The sequence below is a fragment of the Tamandua tetradactyla genome, chromosome 18, assembly GCF_023851605.1.
Source record: "Tamandua tetradactyla isolate mTamTet1 chromosome 18, mTamTet1.pri, whole genome shotgun sequence".
NCBI lineage: Eukaryota > Metazoa > Chordata > Mammalia > Pilosa > Myrmecophagidae > Tamandua > Tamandua tetradactyla.
The window spans coordinates 12,600,897-12,623,714 of NC_135344.1; the positions used below are offsets into that span (position 1 = coordinate 12,600,897).

The 22,818-nt window shown below is 38.3% G+C and overlaps 1 protein-coding gene across 1 annotated transcript in view; it reads right to left on the reverse strand.

The window, feature by feature from the left end:
* Window positions 1–22,818, reverse strand: part of DOK6 (docking protein 6) — a 452,915-nt gene that overhangs the window by 216,906 nt on the left and 213,191 nt on the right. The window lies entirely within an intron of this gene.

Here is a 22,818-nt window from a genome sequence, read left to right on the forward strand (position 1 = left end):
TTTATTAACTGCAGCATCAGGTTAATGCTGATTGATTTTTAATTGCTTTTTAAAACTTCATTTCTAACTTTGCCATCATCTATCTTGTGTACATATAAATACATGTATATAGGTTTATATATGTACTTGCGTATGTATTTTCCTACGCAGGCATCAGGTCCTTTAAAGGATGTTTCTGGCTTCCTCCTGTGCTGGCTTGTCTTGGGTGATTCTGATTGAAGGACCATGGATAAGTCATGTAAAGGTGCATAAAAGAACCAGAAACATAAGCTAAACCACAAATCAATGATCTCAAGCCAAATTAATCTGCTAAACCCAACTGAAGCTAAAGAGTAAATTTTTTCTGGCTCAAGTTTCACTTGATTTAAACAGGAAAAGTTATTATTAATCAGTTAAAACTGGAAATAAACAGAGGTGGTTTTTGACTATTACAGAGCAGAGAACAAGTAAATTCTAGATCAACGTTCCCAAAATTCTTCCATGGGAAAAAAGAATACAGATTCTTGGGCCTCATCCTAAGTCAGAATCAGGAAATAGAGAGTGGAATCTGCATTCTATCCGAAAGGCCAAGGGATTCTGCTGAATAGGCAAGGGCTTGATGCTGAGCTCTCCAGCAAGGGAAGGCAAGCCACGGTGGGCAGGCCAAAGCCGGCCAGCTGTCCGTTGTTGTAAATAAAGTTTTACTGCAACACAATCATTTCCATGTTGTCTGTGCCTGCTTTTGTTCTATAACTATAGACTTGAGTGTTTGTGACAGAGACTGTAAGGCTTGCAAAGCCACAAATTTTTACTGTCTGTCCCTTTACAGAACATATTTTCCAACCTCTACTCTACAGAGAGATTACTGATCTGGATATTGGGAGCTCCGAATTAGAGTCCCTGCCCTATGAAGCAGCAGTGGGTCTTGGGCAAGACAACATTTCTGAAACTGAAGTATGTTATCAGTAAGTAATTAAGGATGAGCAAAATATATGACTCTATTATTCCTAGGAGATCATGGAAATGTCTTTTTTTTCCCTAAAAGTTAACAGTTTTTCCAACTGAAATGTTAAGGTCCTTTGATTTTTTTGCCTAAAATACTACATAAATAAAGACTTAAATCACATTAATTAACGGCTTTGAAAAGGCAGCTATGTAACACTTTGCTGAATATAAGAAGGGAACCATTATCATTTATTAAATGATTGGTAGAGCACTTCTTTCAAATCTTGTGTATAAAAGGAGAGGTTAAATTAAAATAGTTTCTGGTGATGAAATGTGAACCATTATATTAGATAAATTCTAAGGTTCCTTTCAGTTCTGAAATTCCGTGAACACAAATGTACTACATGGATATTTCGAAGTTATTATGATCGCTTTTCTTTTCTCTCCAAATGTTACAATATTACATTTGGGGAGGTGAGGTGGTTTAAACAAGAATACAGTGCGATTATTTAGGCCCGTAAATTTGGTTATTACTGCATTAAATAAGGATCAAAGTATCTTTTTTTTTCTTTTATTGTTAGGCTACTTACTGTCCCTTTAAAGCTTTAAATATGTAAATGTGCCTGCTAAATTTTCAAAAGGGAGGCAAATCACATTGTATTTCCCAAACTCATTTGACTATAAGGATACATTTTCCTGAATTGCAATCCTTTTCTACAGAAGACATGACTGTAAATAATGACAACTGGCAGTCTGTTGTTTGGTAGATTGATGACAGAATAAAAGGGAATAACTATGAGACAAAACAGGAGGACAGATGGTGTGTGTGTGCATGCGTGTGTGTGTGGTATCTTTGGGGGTGCCATCCCTTGAACACAGGGGTGACTCTGGGTGTCAGACAGTAGGGAGTAGAGAACGGAGGTGAAGAATAGAGGCAGTGCAGTTGAGGGATTTAAAAAAATCCCATTTCAGGCATATATATGCACTCATTCCAGAAACCTACTGTCTACCACACCAAAGGCAAGTCACTTCACTGACGTACCCCCTTACTGCCCAGCCTGGGTTTTGCCTTTCCAGCCTTTTTTGGCTCTAAGCTGACTTTGAACTTCATTGAACCTAATTTTATTTGCCTGCAATGTATGTGCTTTGTCAGTCTGGAACAGAAAATGTGACTTTTAATTACAGTATCCCTGGCAGCCCTGATCATAGCTTTAGCCAAATACTGACAATTGCATGGAATGATAAAGTAGCTTTAAGATGTAGCAATCAGTAGGAGGGATAGAAAAGGTGCAAAGGAAGTGTTGAGTGTATGCTGCCCCAGAAAGAAGAGTCTGAAGCAAACAGCTTGGTCACTAGAAGACTTCCTTGCCATTGTCTTCAGACTAGTCTTGAGTGCAGCTGCAGCGTGGCAGGAGTCCATCTGTGGCTGGCATACATGCATCTTGCTAACTTACTCGAGAAACACTTCTGGATTGTTCCCCCTCTCCATTAGTAGGTCACAGGGAGTCCTCCATCAGGCCATAGGTGCAGGAGGAAATAAAGGTGCCAGGGCAAGAAAGATAGGTGACAGAGCCTGAGTCATCTGTAATAGCTTGTGTCTTCTCTATACGTTAGGACTTGATCATAATATTTCCATTGGAAAGTGTATTGCTGCAGCATCCACCTGACCTTGAGATTTGGTAGATTTACTAATAGGCAGCTCATAAAAGGTAGCTCCTATCACATAGGCATTTGGTGTCCCTGGTCCAATAATAATTCCCTACTGGGGCCCAGACCATGCAAGGAACTGTTTGTAAAGTGGAGGGTATAGGTCTCCATAAAAGGCATGAATTTATTCTAGACTACTAGGTGTCTGCACTCAGAAATCTACTGGGCTTGCCAGAGACACAATTCTGCACTGTTACACACTACAATGTCAAATCTTTTTCTTGACTGGGCTCCACTTAAAACTGGCAGTCTCCCAACCAATCAAAAAATGGATTGGAAGACTATTCTGAAATAGAGTATATGTTGTTTTCAAAATCTGAAGAGCATCACCATATAATGCACCTTCTTCTTGGTGGCAGGAGATGTAAGTGTGGCATCTTGTCCTCTGCCTGGGTGGGGAAGTCTAGATGCTCCTTATCCCAGTTAGCTGTTAAGTGAATGTCTGGGTAATTGTGTTGCAACTCTATGCCAAGGGTTATTCCCATCTGTTTACAACCACAAATTGTATCCTCATTGGTGCCAGATTGGTGCCAAACAGAGGAGTCATTCAACTCTCAAAGCCTCGCCTGAGGATGTGCACTATTGGGCCATTCTTACTTCCATGGCAGCTCTAGTAGCTTGACAAAAGCAAGTCCCAAAGTTTCTCCCTACTAGAGAAAACCATATATTAGTGCATTATTGAGCAGGCCACTTTGTGCAAATTAATTGCTCCATCTATCAGAGCTGTCCTCCAAGAAACCAAAAAAAGTAAAAAAGAAAAACAAAAACAAGAAACACTGTGTCTCAGGCCTATCCACATGGGGAAAAAGAGAGCGAAAAACATAATCCCTGGCTCCCATCTCCCGCTGATGAAAGGTTTACACCATGGGCTGTAAACACCTTTGGACTTTCTAATTGCTGATGCATGGGTGCCAGTCAGTGTCCCACAGTATTCAAAGCTTTGGGGTCAACAGGAAAGCTTAGAGAGGTATGCACAGGGTGCTCCCTAAGTCTGTACCTATAAGAGATCAGCAGGGGCCACCCTAGTCTTGGCTGCTGTAGCAGGACCGGGATAGGAGAAGGTATGCTTGAATTGTCTGATACAGGAAGAGACCAGCAAACATGGAAAAAGTGAAGAGGGAATAATTGAGGGAAAAAATTAATTACAGACATTGAAGGCATTTACAGGGAAGGAAAAAAGTTATAAGGAAAGAAAAATGATGAAGAAATAAAAATACACTTAAATGTAATGTACAAAGATGGAAAATGTTTAATTTTATCAATGATGTGTTGGCAAGAATTGGATAAGGGCACTTAGGCTTGACATTAAGAGGTCTGAAGCTCTACATCAGGTGATGTAGAGTGTACTAGGAAATCAATAAAAAGATGAATCCAAGGAATGAAAAACAGCGATGAGGATCTAACTAAAGTTAGTGAAATATTAGTGAGTTGCTTTAACATATATCTTTGACTTTTCTCAGCATTATGTCCTTGGAAGAGAATAGGTGAAATTGTTGCTGTGGGAACGTTAGATTTTAAGTTAGCCTTAAAGAAAAAAGTTGATGAATTAAAATTAATCAACATCGATACCTTCTGCTTTTAAAATCTACCTTTAAGAAAATTAAAACATAAGTCATAGGTGTGAGAAAATGTTTGCAATGCAAAAATCACAGTGGGGTAGTATTCTGAATATAGAAAGATCTCCCCTGACTCAATGGCATGAACAGGAATGGCCCAATAGCAAATGAATAAAAGACTTGAACAAGCACTTCCCCAACAAGACACAAGAAAGGGTAACAAGCACTTGAAAATGTGCCCGGCATCATTAGTTTTCAGGTTTTCCCAGCAACTGATTGTTTAAAAGTAAAAACCACAATGAGCTATTACTGCACTCCTCTTAGAATGCCTAAAGCTAAAAAGACAAGCAACACTTGTGTTGGCAACCTGCAGAGCAAGAGAGATCTTATTCACTGCAGGCAAGAGGGTAAGAGGGTAAAAGGGTACAAAAACTTTGGATAACTCTGGCAGATTTTTATAAGGTTACGCATACAATCACCATGCAAGTCAAGTCCATGTTAGCTATTTACCCAAGAGAAATGAAAATACTGGTCCACCCAAAGACTTGTGTAGAAATGCCCATAGTAACATTAGTTATAAGACCCAAAAAACAAACAAAACAAAACAAAATGACCCCACAACCCATCCATCAAGAGGTGAGTATAGAAACAAAACATGGCAGTTTTGTTCATGCCATTCACATGATGGAAAATCACTCAACAATAAAGTCATACAAACTCCTGATGCACACAGCAGAGTGATGGATTTAAAAAACATGCTAAGTGAAAGAAAATCTCACACGAGAAGAGTGTGCATAGTGCAAGATTCCATTTATATGAAGTTCTAGATGGGCAAATCTAATACACAGTTGTTCTAGTTTGCTAGCTGCCAGAATGCAATATACCAGAAATGGAGCAGCTTTTAAAAAGCGGAATTTAATAAGTTGCTACTTTACAGTTCTAAGGCTGAGAAAATGTCCCAATTAAAGCAAGTCTATAGACATGTCCAATCTAAGGCATCTAGGGAAGGACACTTTGGTTCAAGAAGGCCGATGAAGTTCAGGGTTTCCCTCTCAAGTGAGAAGACACATGACGAACACAGTCAGGACTTCTCTCTCATCTGGAAGGGATATGGAGAATAAGGCATCATCTGCTAGCTTCCTCTCCTGGCTTCCTGTTTCATGAAGCTCCCTGGGAGGCTTTTTCCTTCTTCATCTCCAAAGGCTGCTGGCTGGCAGACTCTCTGCTTCTCGTGGCTACATTGTTCTGCTCTCTCAGAATGTCTAGCTTTCTCCAAAATGTTTACTCTTGTATAGGATTTCAGTACCCACCCAAATGGGTGGAGACACATCTCCACCTAATCCAGTTTAACAATCACTCTTGATTGAGTCACATCTCTAGGGACATGATCTAATTACAGTTTCAAATATACAGTACTGAATAAGGATTAGAAGAAATGGCTGCCTTTACAAAATGGGATTAGGATTAAAACATGGTTTTTCTAGGGGACACACATTCTTTCAAACCTGGCACAATAGTGATAGAAAATAGATGGGTGATTGATTGCCTGGTGATGGGATGAACTGCCCGGGATCAGAGGGGGTTTTCTGGGAAAGGAAATGTATTTTGATTTGGGAGGTCCATACATGGAGGTATCCATGGAGGTGTATATTTGTCAGAGGTCATCAAATTGCACATTTAAAATGTGTGCAACAAATTGTTTTAAATTATACTTGAATACAAACAAAAGAATAAACCTCTTTCAGCCCTGTGCATCTATTCAAGAGTAGCCTTGTTCTTCTACTCTGTTACATGGCCACCTTTCTAAAAAATGTCCATGCTCACTCCTTCTGTTTCTTCATATTTCATTTATTCTTCACACTCCTCAAGCTTGCTTACTCTCCCACCAGTCCATCGCAACCACTCTTGCAGACAGTACCCGCCCTCCCCTCCACCCCCAACCTGCCCTGGCTCATACATCTAGTAAGGGGCAGCACTAGAGCTAAGCCCAAATGCTACGATGCAGAGTCTGTGCCTCTGACTTGTGGAGCTGAACTTGCTGACAATACAGACCGCCTCACTGTTCAGAGAATATTGCGCCTGTGGTTGCCATGACCTTCTCTCACATTACAGACTCCGCAAACAAGCTTATCAGTTCTTTTGGCCCACAGGTAACAACAGATCAAATTTTTACTGAGTGGGGATTTTAAATTTAGTATAACTAATCAAAACACCTTCAGGTTCTTTTTCTTTCAAACCCATTTTAAACCAAGAATAACATTTCTTAAACGTTTTCATTAATAAAGCACAGCAATTACTAGCTTGATTAGAGAGTGCCATCTAATGAATCACAAAGTGATATTTCACATTTTCCCTTGTGAATTCTGGAAAAATAGATGCTAAGTTGAGCTACGTCACAATTAGTAGTTTATGTTGGAAAGGTGATTGTGAGACCATTTGACAAATATTTGAACTCAAATATAATGAAACAGCAGAAAAAGTCCTTGTTAAGAACAAGGAAGAGGCCACTGTTAGGAAATTCTCTTTCTGTGTAGTTTTGATACATGAATCAGAAAAAAAATTCAGAGCCCATACGTGGACTTTACAAGGAGAATCCCCAACTTGCAGTTGTAAGCTCGGCTACTGTCTAGAAGGAAAGAGAGACATGGCTACCAGCACTGCAAAGCCTGACAAGTCCACTGAACATCCAAAATGGGGACTTGGTGGTGGCCACAGAAGATGGCATCTGAGAGAACAGTTTCTATGGTACATTATGTCTCAGTCATTTTAAAACTAAGGATGAGGAAAAAAACATTAGATTTAATCTAATCTAAAACATTAGATGATAATAATAATTAGCTGGGTTCTAAAGTTTGTTTTGCCTTGATCCAAATGATGCTTCTTTTGATATTTCTTACATGGGACCTCTGAGAATATATGCAGTTATAAATGGATCTACAAATGTTTTTAAAAAAATATTAAAAAGTGGCTTACTGAAATTATACATTTCGAAATAGTAAGAAACATACCTAGGGAAAACTTACATGTTGCTACCAAATAAAAGGATGTTATCTTTTACTAGAGATTATACTAGTTGTCAGAGGCCACAGGTGACTTTAACACTGAATATTGATAAACTGTGAGATGCTCTACTATGTTCCATCCTATATACAGAATTTTGATACACTGGTCTTAACAACAAGAAACAGAATACCCAAATCCTAGAACTTAGAAGACTATCTTGATAAGATTTTGGAGGAAATAAAAACTGAATATAGGACTTTGGGAAATTTTGTCATAATACTTTCATTAGTCTGAAATGGAAAATTGAGAAGGAAAGGGGAGAGAGACATGTATTAATAGATTAGAAAATGCAGGAAAGTGCTCTCAAGTGCCACAAGCCTAGAAAATTTAGGTGTATCATACATTACCCTCAATTTCATTTTGTTAGTGGTATTACCTTCTATCAGCTGAGCCAATATCTCCTAGGACAAGTGAACCAAATCTGTTTTTTAGTGATAAAGTATGCACCAAGCGTTTATAGTTTATTGCAAGGTCATCAAGGGAAATGTAAATTCTTTTTATTGTTACCAAATAATGACAAAAGTTTCTTCAATTTCAAGGGTAAATATTCAGGATTGAGTGCAATGGCATTTATTCAGTAATTATGTAATCAACAGCATATCTGAATGCTGAAAGCATATTACAAATCAAAGTTAAGTCATATAATTGAAATATTTTCAAATCGATTAAATGTTGGTGAACTGCGATTAAAAAAAAGGATTAGAGGGCGGGCAATGGTGGCTCAGTGGCAGAGTTCTAGCCTGCCATGCGAGAGACCCGGGTTCGATTCCTGGAGCCTGCCCATGCCAAAAAAAAAAAAAGGATTAGAAGCCAAAAAATCAGCTAATATAGGCAAAAGTATTTTCAGGGAAAAGACATGTGAAATCCACAGGACAACACTTTTGTTTGGGGACAATGTGTTCATATGGATATGCACATATAAATTTGCTAGCAATAGTTCTCAAGTCAGAAGTTTGTGTATTTTTTCTTGCTTGCATATTCCTTGTATCAAACATCTCATGTTGTAGAGAAGTACATGTGGATAAATGTCAATGTATTCTTGGTGCACTGACACATGCCAACACTGACCAGCTCACTGGACAGGGTGGCCTTACACAAAATCATGATTACCATGCTCCATGTGGTTTGCAGGGGTTCCTCCGCTCACAGGATGGTGCCCATACCTGAGTGACCACTTGGAGGCTGAAGAGTGGCAGAAGATAAATAAAGTAGCATTTCAGTCAAGTGCAGAAAATTACCATGGTATTTATTGAAAATATCCTTGGCTCAGCCAGTCATGCATTAGCTGTCAATATCTCAAATTCTACTTACAAATTACTGCTAGGATTTTATGGGTGCTGGTAATTCCCTAGGGAATCTGGCAGTCTTAGAAGACGCTGCCTTTATATTCAGACATATCTTCTCCAAATCCCTAACTATCAAACTTCCTCATCCAAGGACATGATTAGTTTATGAGTTTATCCACCTTATCTCTGTTTTATGAATATCTCCTCATTTGTACTTCCTCTAGGAGGGACACTGTAAAACATGCTCAAATGCAAAGACGAGAGTTGTAATCCAAAGTGGACATAGCTACAGATACTTCATTAGAATGTGAATAACTTTCTGACAAGAAATGCATGTTGGCTCAGCAATGAAGATACCATCTTGATGTAAATGATCTAATTATTTGCATTAACTCTTTAGGGCTACCAAGCTACTCCTCATTTACCTGCATTTCTAAAAGTTAACTGTTACTTGGTCTATTTAGTTTTCCTGATATTTCCTTAAATTATCTTAAGAAAAAGCCTAAACATTTATATTTTTCCAAAAAATGTGAAAAAGTGTTCAGCAATATTAAAAGCTTCTTATAGAAGCATCTAATGAGAATTCAGTAAAGATTTGTAATATACAATGCAATATACACAGAGTGGAATTTGACTGTTCAGCAGAGAACAAAGACATTCAAAACAAAACCTGGCACTATGAACATAGAAATGAATATAATGATTAATGCTCTGTGAAATTTGGGGCACACTGCCCAGCAAAGAACCATATATGTACCCCCCATTATCATCATTTTGACTTTTCACACCACTTCAGAAGACAGCTGCAAGCCTCTTAACTCTCAGCTAAGCCCTTTGGCTACATTCTGTCTATTTGTGTTCTGACTTTATGAATAATGAATGACTGAATCTGAAGAAACTTATAGCTTTCCTCACTTGTGCAAAAAAAAAAAAATTAAAGCAAAATACTTTTAACATAGATTTTAACATAGATGCTGCTAAATGTTAAAAAAAAAGATTCAGAAGAATTAACACATGGCAAGGTGGGCTTTTCCTTTTTCATTTTTCATTCTGAAGATGCATGGTGTAAGGGAAAGAGCAAGAATCAAGAAACCATGGAAATATTCTCTAGTTGGGTTTGGTGACATTACCTTTAAAATAAGGTTCAGCAAGGCTTCTCAGGGCTTTCCTAGATAATTACCATTTGCATGCAGCTATATGCCAGGTAAATATGTGTTTGGGATAAACTTGTATCACACAATAGGTTTTAGATTAGATGTTAATAAATTGTTAAACATTACTATCAAATACCGAGCCAGCTGTACATTCCAGTGCCTATCGGGGGCATCCCTGATGAGCCAAAGATATTTTGAAGACCAGGCTGCTGGGTGAGCCCCCAGTCCCAATGGCTTCCACTCTGATCATCTGTGCTCAATCCTTCAAGATGGAAATACTTGACTCCATCCCCTAACTGTGTGGGACACAATATCAACAACCTGCTTTTAAATTGATCATGTTCCCTTCTTACTGACCCATTATCATGACTAATTATCTAGGTCCATAGCAATTCTCAAGTTCAAGCCCGCCAGGTGACCCCGGTGGTCCATTCAAAATGGAAACTTTCCTCAAAGAGGAAAGAAAGTCTATTGGTGTTGGTCATATAAGAGGCAAAAATTAAATAGTTCCTCGATGCCCAGCCTTGATGACTTTTTTGTTTCTTTTCAAAATAAATCAGTATTCAAGTAAATTTATATTAGCAGATTCCTCTTTCAAAAAGAGGGACAGAGGCGGGGAGAGAGAAAGACGTAGGAAAGAAGCACGTGCCAGCCTGCCACTCTTTTACGTGGGCACAGAACAATATGTGGGACGTGAAACATGTTAGCAATGCGTTTAATACACGGCCATTTAGTATGGCAGAAAAATAAAGGTTAAGCAACAATTATTTCTGATATCACATTCTAAACTCCCAACAAACTGCTCTCTGAACTCATGAACACTGAGCAAATCACAGAAACATTGCCACTTACTGTGTCTCTAGAGACCACAATAGCCTTCTGTTACTGCTACAGGATGCCAGGTTATAAGCACCATAAAAATGAAGCTACTACCTAGATTTTGAGCTGCTTGAATACTCTTAGAGCAGCTATGGGGTTAATTTAGCAGGAACAGTGATCCTCAAACTGGTAGATCCCAATGTTTTTCCTGCTGGGCTAGGAGACCCCACAATGCTCCAGATTTTGTGAATAGATAGGGGCAGTTTTCACTATCACATGATTATTTCTCTGGCCAGAGGTTAGGGCCCTCTGCTTGCTTGGATAGCTTGGGCTCTTTTCATAAACCCTTAACCTGAAAGATTATAGCCACATCTCGCTCTACACCAGCCCCAGGCTTAATACTAGTGCCCCTAGTTCTGATGGAATCCATCCAAGACTCTGCTCTCTATAGGAAGAGCTGAATCTCTCCCAAGGTTAGACCCAGCTCTAAGACATTCTCAAGCCAACCAATGTACTAAGTGCTCTTTATATTTCTTCACAGGCCTCCAGTTCCAGTACATGCTCAGATGTTGAAGAAGTGTCTCCATAGTCAAGTGTGTTTAGGAAAAGTTTTAAAGTATATCCCCCTCTTGCAGAAGCATAACCTATCATATCACATTGAAGGCTCTGAGACTATTAAAATTTTTATTCTGAGGAGTAAACACAATTGCATAAGCCTGTCTAATCCAGCATTCCCCAAACATTGGACCATGCAACCCACTTGACATATAACATCTATTGCTGTTGCCGACAAGTAATGGTTTACAGAACACGATTTTGGGAAATACTACTCTAGTGTAAATAAAACTTCTTCTAGTACTGTGTATAAAGAAATAAAAGTTAAAAATTGATTTCATAAGGATTTATTTTAATAAAGAACTCATCTCATATATTATACAAAACATTTCTATTTTATACAGTCTTATGAATTGATATTTCTATATTTTATATACAAATGTAAGTTGTGGATAAATTCACTGAAGAAAGAGTGTTATCCCAAGGATCAACTCCACTAAATTACTAGGATTACTACTTTTGTCAAGTGTCTTCACCATCATACTTGATTTGACACCTGGGATATTTGTGCTGGAAAATCACTGAAATGTTTTAGAAGCTTAATTATTTGTGAAATATCACACAAGTATCTCATTGAGCGCTAGAAAAATCCCTCTAAAGCACTGTTTTAGTTTGCTAGCTGCTGGAATGCAACACACCAGAGATGGACTGGCTTTTAATAAAAGGGGATTTATTTTGTTGGTTCTTCAGAGGAAAGGCAGCTAACTTTCCACTGAGGTTCTTTCTTATGTGGAAGGCACAGGATGGTCTCTGCTGGTCTTCTCTCCAGGCCCCTGGGTTCCAACAACTTTCCCCGGGTGACTTCTTTCTGCATCTCCAAAGGCCTGGGCTGAGCTGCGAGTGCTGAGATGAGGAATGCCAAGCTGCTTGGGCTGTGCTACCTTGTGCTCTCTCATTTAAGCCTCAGCCAATTAAGTCAAACGTCACTCAGAGCAGCAGACACGCCTCCTAGCTGACTGCAGATGTAATTAGCAACAGATGAGGTTCATGTACCATTGGCTAATGTCCGCAGCAACAGAACTAGGTATGCTCACCTGGCCAAGTTGACAACTGAATCTAACTAACACAAGCACCATGTGTATTGCTCCAGCTTCTGGTTTAAATGTGTCTGCAAACATTCCCTCCTTGTGCGCTGCCATCAGAGGTGGTAGGCATTTGTCATCTTTTGGGCTTCTGCCAATTGAGATTCCCTCCTGTGGCTGCCAGCACAACCACTGTTCCTTCCCAGTTTTACTTGTGTTTGTGTAATCCCTTTGTCCCTGCCTTCCTTCTCTTTCAACACTGGTGCTTTAAATGTAGTTATTCAACATGCCTTCATCCCATGTGCCCTGCTTTGCTTAGTTGCTGAGATGTGAATATCAGGTCATGACACTGCTTGGCTCTGGGCTCTCCAACTCTTCTCGTCTTAGGAGCCAAAGCCCCAAAGTATGCACAGGGGCATAAATCTCCCTACCTGATCTGGTGGACCATCACCTTGCTCACTTTGCCTTGTTGCCTTCACCTCCTCCTTCCCTCTCTCTTATTCACACCATTCCAGCCAACCCAACTTTCTTGCTGCTCTTGAACAAATGAAACAGACTCTTGCTTAGGGACTTCAGTCCTAAGTGCTCTCTCTGATCAGGATACTCTTTCCCCAGTTATATGCCTCTCTCATCTTCTCTTGGTTTTGTTCAAATGTTATCTACTTTCTGAGTGATACTGTCTATGGCCATCCTATTTAAATTTTATATGCCAATGTCTTCACTCCCCATCCCATTTTGCTGCCTCAGATTTCTTGCTAGCACTTATCTCCAATGAGTTAAAGGTTTCACTTAGCTCTTTTGCTTATTTTCAGTCAACTCCTATTGAATATCAGGTCCTAAGGACATGGATGTGTCTCTGTTTGTTCACTGTTGCATCTGTAGCATTTTGAACTAAGCATGGTACATGGTAGAACATCTGACAAATATTTTTTTGAGTTAATGAATAAAGAAAAGAAGAAATGAAGAAAGGAGGTCAATATGTTCCAAGGTCAATACTGTCAACAAAGTAAATGTGGCTGGATTGAGTGGGGGTTTAAAGTGGTGCTAGTAGGGGGAGAAAGACAGGGGAAACATTGATCTATCTTTCCACTCAGAAGAGAGCAGCAGTACTGGATATCGTCTGAAGTCACAAGTGTTGGCTGCATCTTGGATGCTAAACTTTACGTAGAGATAGAGGATATTATTTCTCAACCCCACACCTCAGATTTTGCTGAGTTTAGCCCTTAGAAACACTCATTTCACTCATTTATCAACTGATTTCATTTCCATAAGGACAATATTTATGAATGAAAGTTTTGAAAAAAAAATAGATGTCAGCATGCCTGAGCCTGAATCTATGAACATTTTCTCATGGTGCTACGATATTTTATTATGTGAAATATGAAATCCTGCGCCTAGACCACTGAAAGTGTACAATAAATGGTAGTATAACACTGCTGCTGCTGTTATCATAGGAAACAGGGTCAGCTGATTAATTTTCATCTTTGCTGAAGCAATTAAGATACTTGAAATGAATCAAACGATACAGACTTCAGAAGCCTTGAACATTTTTTTTATCTTAGAGATTTGATTGTATGTATTTGAATATGCATATTTGACCTTATATTTTTGGAGCTAAGATAAATATTTACTATCAATACAGACATAATGTGTCTGACTCAGTGTTGTCTGGGTAGAGAAGGGCTCTTATTATTTGTATGGACTACTATAAATTTAACCTTGAAAGCAGAAGTCTCAACCAAGACAATTAAGGTGAGTCACCCTCCCAAGACAGACTTCCTGAGAAGTTGATCAAGCCATAGATCAATTTGTTCCTGGCCAAATTTTAAAACAAGCTTAATCTTTGGCCATAAAATTATACTCTTCTTGGGATTTTTGACTCATGAAAATGTAATAAAACAGCTACAACTTGTGACCTTGAAATAGATTCCAGTTTGATTTTGACATTAATAAAGAGTTTACAGCATCTCCAGGTCACTCACTTCACAGTTTTACAGCCTTTTAAATGGCATTTGGAGCATTTATCTATGTGATGAGGACACTAAGGTTGCTAGAAGAAATTGAAGAAAACTAGTTTTCAGATTCTTCTCTGTAGTTGCCTAGTCAAGCTGTTATAGAACATGTCACCTTCAATATATAATGACTTTGATAGCTGTATTTAAAAAGTAAAAACATATAGATGATACCCAGTAGAGTGGGATGTATGGGTTTAAAAATAGCACTGATCTCAAAACTGTCCTTTCAAACAAAGGGTAAAAACGCATTGAAAACAGTGGGTATAACTCCTGCAGCCAAAGTAAAAAAATAATGTACAAAGCACTATTTCATTTATACAAGTTGGTACGGGCCTGACTTTCAGTATGTGTGATAAGGTGATTCAAAAGCTAAGGTGACTCAAAAGCTCATGAATTAAGTGACAAATAAAAATGATGTCCTCAAAAATCAGTTAATAAATTAAAAAAAAATGGCCCCTAAAAATAATTCAAAGGGAGGCCCTCATGAAATTCTGGTCCAGCTAAACTTAATTGTGTATTTGTTTTAGGGATCTATTGGGATGGTCAAATGATTCAAGGAAGACATTTCGTATTTGTGAAAACTAAAACGGAACTTTTTCTGCAAAGGGATTATGATTACTTTTCCATTTTCTCTGATTAGAGAACAAGAGGAAGATTACTGACTAGTTTTAGATTACAAAGTTCCTGAAATGTAATCCCGCTTTTAGGATATATGATAAAAGGCACTAAAAATGTTTGCTATGCTTTAAAAATGTTAGGCCGCTATCTTCTTTAATTGATAGAAGACAGAAAAAAAACTATGATTTCCTAATACCATGTGATGATGGTGATGGTGATGATAAAGATGAAGACAGTGATGATACTGTGACTATGTTGAATTTTACCTGAGCCCTATAATCTCTTCACCCTTGGCTTTGGGAGAACAGCTTACTGCCAAGAATCACTGCTTCCCATGTGGCTTAAGTATGACCCAGGGATGCCCCTTGCTTACCTAGACACAGACCCTCTGAATCCCATCACTCATAAATGATTAGCTGAATTGCTTGTCAACAATGATCAGTGGGAGCAAAAAAGCCTGTTAAACCAAACTTATGTTGTTTCTCTCTTTCCCAGGACCCTGAGCTTTGGTACATCTTCAGCCTGAGTCAGCCCCCAGCGCCTCCTTCCCAGTCCCTGCTGAGCTGCGGCTGGCCCCAGCTGAAAATGTGGTCTGATCTACCATTTGATCATGCCACCCTGTCAGCACGTCCCCACCTTCCCACACCCAGTTCTTTCCAGCCTTGTTTATTCCTCCCTATAGAAGAAAACCCATTTTTTTTTGCCTAACCCTCAAAACTCTTGTAGAACTGATAGTCAAAACATTCTCCCATTGCAACAGTCCCTTTCCCCTTGTTGTCATTATCCTTTAGAATAAAGTTTCTTCTTACCAAGTCAGAATTTGTTTTTCCCTTTGACAGTGGTGATGACGATGGTGAGATAACTTTAAATGTTTCTCTTCAATTTAGGATAGGTTCAGGAAAAGAGGAAAGAATTTGAGGGACCCATAAATAAAGCAAATTCATTTCTGAACTCTATTTGGATTTATTAAGCATTAGAATTCCCTCAAATAATGAAATGCCCTTGTTCCTTTTTCCGCATCAAGAAGTGATAAAAGAGGAAGCTTATCTGAGCCATAGTGATGGTGGTTACCAGCACCCACTAAGGGTTTACCATGTGTCAGGTGCTTTATACCTATCAGTTTAGTTGTTAACAACACTATACGCTATTCTTTTCTACAGATGAAAGCACTAAGGTTAAAAATACAGGTAGTGTGATCATCGGGAGAGGTGGGTGTGGACGGAAGCTTCCTGGGTGCTCACCTGGCTCCAGCACTCACTGGGACCCAGACCAGGAGCCTTGTAGCCTTTTGTGCCTGTTTCCTCACCTTTAAAATGGGAATAATGAATTGCTAAGAGTGTTGTGAGAATTGCTATGAGCTTTAAATGAGTTCATGCTGCAGAGCACTTGAAATCATTCCAGAAACACAACTGCATTCCATAAATATTAGTTACTATCATTCGTGCCGTCATTAGTTCAATGAGGGTTGTGAAGTTACCCATCGGCTCAGTTGGGCCCATCTGTTTTCCTTGTACCACACTGTCTTATTTTCTTAGAAGAGAACATTTCTTGGTAATGGGTTTATGCAAATTATGAGCTAGGTACTACAGAGACAACACCCAATGTTTAGAACAAAGTCAAGTTTTGCCTTCCTACTCACGTTTAGGTAGATTTTATCACTTTTTACATATACCAGAAAATGTCCCAACATATAATATATGGAGTGTCCATGACAATTGACACAGCATATATACAAAAAGCTATGGGAATGGGAAATGGTGATTTCAACCCAAAATGGATAATTTCACTTGCAAAGGATTCCGGAGTGGCAGTAGTGGACATGAAGAATTTTATTTTATTTTATTTTATTCCCAATCAGATATGCTCCTCTAAATTCTTATCCTCCTTAAATTCCTCAGTTAGAACTGGTCTCAAGGTCAATAATTAGATTTGTTTTTAAGTTTTAACGTTCTTATCCATAAACAATAATAGCTGAAACTCCTACCAACTGTTCAGATCTCTGAATCTCAATTTTCTTTGTGCCATTCTGCAATTTCCATTCAATGCCTGCAAACTCCTTATCTAAGGAGGTCAGAGTGGCCCACATCAAATCTAATTTGGTACTGACATCTGCCTCACTATTTATAAACAAATTCAGTACAACTTAGGGAACTCAGGCTATGCTTTTAGATGTGGTACATTTAAGGACAGGAAAATGTAGTTTGAAGTAAATGGCAACAGAATACTTAAACACAAAATCCTATTGCTTATTTCATGGTATTTATAGTGTCACACTAAAGAAAAATGCTTTTGGCAGCAGACATTACGAGACAGTTATGTGATATATCCTGCCCAAGAAATAACAGTTATCAAAACAAATAAATCCTGTAGATGTCAATGTAAAGTGCCTCCATAATAGAAAGCTTAAGTTCACAGGAGACAAAGGTTATCAAACTATAAACTTAAATACAATTCTTGTCTCTGTTTTCTCCTTTTATGGAGCTAGAGAAAGTCACAAAAAAGAGGCAATGGGCTTATAAGTTAATAAGAAGCTTCAGGCGTAGAATACACCTAGAACATAAAGGACTGTTTTGACAATGCAATGGAACTTCCCACATGAGCTGCCTTTAGCACAGTGTGAGGTGCATTGTGTTTACCCATGTTTCCGGCATCTGAATCTGCTGAAATTGAATTCAAGAGGGAGGTTAACACAAAATCTGTTACTGTACTTGGAGGAGCTGACAGTCAAAAATTAGAGTGATATACTGTATTTCTTTGTTTTGTGTTGTGTTTTTATTTTTAAGTTCCTCTCAAAAAGGCAGTGCAAGATGTATATTAGGATAGACTGTTAGTAAAAAATTATTTTTAAAAAATAAGTTTAGGAAAGTTGCAAAATAATACAAAAACAATACATAAAACTACAACTCACCCCCTACCCAGATATCCAGATTTACCAATTTCACCTTTTTGCCAAAATGTTATATCATTTTGTCTATCTTCTTATGTACTTTCTAAACATTTCAGAGTAAGTTGCATACATCATGCTCCACTAACCCTTACTACTCCAATGTCCATTTTCTGAGGACAAGGACACCACTTATGTACCCACCTAAAGTACAGCTCTCATATTTAAGACATTTAACAATGATAAAAAACGGATTATTTTAAATATACTTTAAGGTCATTTTCTCTTTTTCAAAGCACATGATCAGCAATAGCTTATATTTACTGAGCACCCACCATGTGGAAGGAGTCATCTTTTGTCATTGAGGAAATAACCATTTCTCAAAAGGAAAGTTTCTAAGTAGCCAAAGTTCACATCTTTCATTAAAACTATTTATGTTCATGTCTCCCAGTCTCCAGCCAGTGCTTTCCTACCTTCCTGGTTTACGCCACTGAGTAGCTCTGTTCTCAGAATCTTGCAACCCCATCAAGACTTGCAGCCCACTATTGAACCTACCGCCTTGCAATCACTCCTCTGTCTGCACCCCCCCATCCTCTCGCTCTAATTTATAGGCATTTGTTATAATTACTCCCTGGCAATCAAACCCAACTCCTTCGCCTCCCCTCTTGTTTCCTCACATTGGCTTGGCAAAACTTTGACAAAACAAAACAGCATAACATAGGCATTCCTCCACATCCGCAACTGCATAAAAAGAATGAGAGAGGGAAGCACAAGGACATAGTGTTAGCAATGACAAGAGAATCGTGTATACAAATAAAAGGGAATTAATAAGACATATATAGGAATAACAGCCTATACTTACCCAGCACATATTAAGACCCAAGCACCACGTTAAGACATTTGCAAATGTATTGATTTCTAACTATCTTTTTAAAGATGGCAAAGTCAGGGTTTATGGAACATAAAATTTTCTCTCAAAGACATCACTAGGAAAGGTAGAACCAGGATTTGAATCCGAACAGGCCAATGCCAGAAGCCATGTTTTGCCTACGCCACCATACAAAGGAATCTGAAAACCAGGATAAGATAGCTAGTGTCCCAGGAAAACAAAATAGCAGACTGCATTCAAATAGCTGTAGAATTTGAATTCTACATGGCCATGGAGGTTGCCAACAAAGTACCCTTCAAAAATTATTGTAAACTTTAACAAAATGTACCAAGCGTTGAGTAATATCCTGACTTGGGCAAAAAGGTACAAAAAGTACACAGACCTATCTCAACTACAAATGTAGCTGTGGAAATCCCTGAATTAAGATTCTATTAAGAATAATTCTTCAATATGCCCCAATGGGGAGTCATTCTTGAAATGCAAAGATGATAATATTATTGAACATTTGTCAAATGTTTAGTATGGGCCAGGCCTTGCCCTTTTGACAGTAAACCTTCCTTGTTCAATTATTCCCATTTACAGAGGAGGACACAGAGGTTCAGAGAGGATTTGAACTAGGCAATCTGGCTCAGTAGCCAGGCTCTTATCCATGCCTTTGCTTCTCAAATGGAAATCTATTGATACAACTCGTCCTGTCATCTGTTTTCCAGCTAATAACGCATGCTAGTTATTTATAAAGCTCAGAATTAGCATCCGTCAATATAATTCTGTGATTTATTTTTCCTTTAAACAATTTAGCTCTCAAAAATGCAGTATAGTTTTAATCTTGTATTGATATAAAATAAATGAACTAGAGATATATTTATCAAGCTGAACAAACTTTAAATTGCTCTAGAGTTTAAATTGCTCTAGAGTTTAAGAAAAGGAAAACTTCAAAATCATCTTTGAATCACAAATGTCTTCGAAATAAAACGTGCCAAGTATTATTATATAATTTTAGAAACTGACAAAATCATAACAGAAGCACAGCTCACATTCATTTCTGAAGGGGGGTGATAAGTTCACTGGTGGGTGTCACCATTATTTATATTAGCTTTGTATGATTCGCTGATAATATCTAACATAATAAAGTCAACACAGAGCAATTAAACAATTTTCAGAGTATAAAGATATAAAGGGACATCACTCATATTCCCTTACTCAGGCATAAATATGATTTTTCTGGTTCTTTATGACTTATGATGTGTGAGCATTTACACACATACTCAAAATATCGAGATAACTTCATGTTATATTTTGCAGATGATATTTTTCACTTAATAATGTGGTCTGACTGTTTCCGTGATGGTAAACATAAATTTACATCACCAGTTTTAATTGCTGCAAATTCATTTTTGAAACCAATGACAAATTGATGGACAATTCCCTCATTAATGTCTCCATGTTATAAAGAGCCCTACAATAATCATCCTTGTACATGAACATCTATTTCCTAACTTTTATACACAGCATTTGTTTGCTCATGATTTTGGGCATCTTTGCTGACAAGTCCATATTTTGAAGGTTCTAGGTGGGAATCCTGGTTCATGGTGCTGGAGGCCTGTAATCAACGCTGCCATGCATGATAAACTTCCTTGGCCTGCCATGCCCGGGACCCGGGGCTGCAAAGATGACTGCACAAGCAGTCCTGGCAGAGAAGCCTGCCTCGGAAACCGAAATGCCCTAGCCACTTTGCTTTGCTGGAAGTGGGATTGCTTTTCTCCTTTAAAATATTCCTACTGGAAGCTTTAAATACTGTCTTCTCAACTTGTGGCAGCCCAAAGCCCTTTCTCTCTCCTGCCTCCACCCCCAGCTGTTCAAATACATCGTCATTACAGAGACTTGCAAAGGCTTCCAGGTTCCTCATTGCTTTTGCTCCAACTTATACATCTGTAGACTTCCTGCTTTTTAAGCTTTTTTGTGGCACCCCTTTTCTTTCTTGGACTATGCATTTAAAGAATGTTTTTACTATTTTAATGTAGAATTTGCTTTTAGGTGTTTTGTATTGAAAAAATTTTCAGGACCTAATGGCAGCCTTACTGTTGGAAACAAAAATCCTGTATCACTTTTATTACCAGTAAAAAAAAAAAAAAGTTGCTTTTGTTTAAAAAAAAAAATTTAATTTGCTCTATTTATGCTCAAAACAAAATCCAAAGTCTTTAACCCACTTGTTTACCCTCCTCTGCTCCTGTGCCCCAAATTGTCTTGTTAAAGAAACCAAAGAATTTTGTATTGTCTTGTTTGCATTTATGTGCGCTCCAAATCACTTTTTCAAAAAATTGATTTGAAAGAGCTCTTTTCATATTATCATCTTCTTGTGCCATCAGAGCACTTAGGATTTTTAAAATCTCTAATATTAACCTATTTGCAGTGAAAAGTTTACAAATATAAGGAGAGATAAGGGACAATTTGGCAAAAAGTCAATTCAGATTTGAGGCATATTGCACTGTTGAATAGTAATTGTTTAAAACATTCTCTAGAAAGCTAAATTTAAAAAGCATTACATTAAAAAAAAATTACAAATTCTTCCTTAACTTAGGTGGACTGCTACTTTAAGAAATAGATTAAATATTTTTAAGTTCTCATTCAACACTTGAAATTAAAGGGTTATTTTCCGCATTAAATATTCAAATCATTTTTCCATAAAAATTTCAAAAACTCTGGCTCTCAATTATAGATGGCTTGCTTTCTTTGAAAAGTACCACTCTGTAAAATAAAGTAGCATATGGTAAAACTATGGAGTTGCCACATCAAAGATAATGTTCTTTATGTAAATTCTGAAAATGAAGCAAAAAGTACATTTTCCGAAGGTACAGAATTAAGGAATGACTTCTCCCCATTTGAGCATTTTTTCAGCTCATAATGTACGTTAGTAGTTATAAAACAAAAACTATTTTCAAAAACCCTTGCAAATATAGTAGTTCTTTCTTAAATTACTTTCTCGAGTTTGACTCGTTTGAGGATTTTGAACTCTACTTGGTTGGTTTAAAAAGTTGGGGCAAGAGGTGAACCTAGTACTTTGCCGGGTGACATGATGGGAGAAGGTGATGGAAGGGCAGTCCATGCTGGTGGCAAGGGCAGCTCGGGGGAAGTTTGGGGAAGCTTGGGGGAAGTGAGGGGGAAGTGAGTGATGACACAGAGTGCCAGCACACGGCAGGTGATCCATCTGTGGCAGCTCTTTTTATCGTTCACAAATTTTAATGACAAGGAAACAAAATGGAACCAGGATGAAAATGAAGAAGTAAGCCATTATATTTGGGCACAGAAAGAGAAGACTGTCAGCATTTCTAATAGATTTTATTCTCAAACCATTAATGTCTGGAGTTGATCCGTCTTAGTGAGTGATTAAACCAGGCTATGCCCATCCAGTGTAGTACATATTATAACTATACATGATTGGCTATGCTCACACTTTTAACCAAGCCCGTCCATTTTCCTCTTACAACGAACTAATTCCTTTCTTCTTTCCAAGTCCCCAGACACAGCTTTCAAGTCCAGAGTAAGTCGAGCCCATTCACCTCAGTCATGATTTCGGTACCTAGGTAGGGACTGCTCTCTCATGAATCTACTAGAACACGTCACTGGGGGCCTCTATACAGTACAACCTGGACACGTCAAGATAGTGAATTTAGGTCTTAGAAAATTTTGCTCAATCGTGCCTGTCCCTGATTTGTATGAATCATGCCATCCTTACAAGTTTGTGCCCAAATTTTATCAAAAATAAGTTAAGCTTTTAAAATGATGGTTATGATGGTTAAGTTCACATGCCAACCTGCCTAGGTTGTGGTGCCCAATCGTTGGCTTGAGCAACCTCTGGCCTGATTGTTACTATGATTGTATTTCCTGGATTTAAATCATTAGTCAGTGGATTGCCTACAAGGCTGCTCACATCTACAGAGCACAAAAGAGATTGCCCTAAGCAACGAGAGATGTCTCAACCAATCAGCTGAAGTCCTTATTGGGCTAACAGATGATTTCAGCAGTCAGGAAGAAGAATTTCTACCTCTACTTCAGTGAGCCAGCTTCTCCCGGGGAATTCATCAAAAGCTTTGTCAGCGTTCCCAGCTTCTGGCCCGACCTATGGAATTGGGACTTGCCAATCCCCACAGTTGCACGAGCCAATTCTATAATAAATCTCTTCTGTGCGTTCTGTTTCCATGGAGAACCCTGCCTAACCCAATGGTGCAACTTAAGGTTTGGTATTTTTACTCAGTGTGAGGAGTCAGG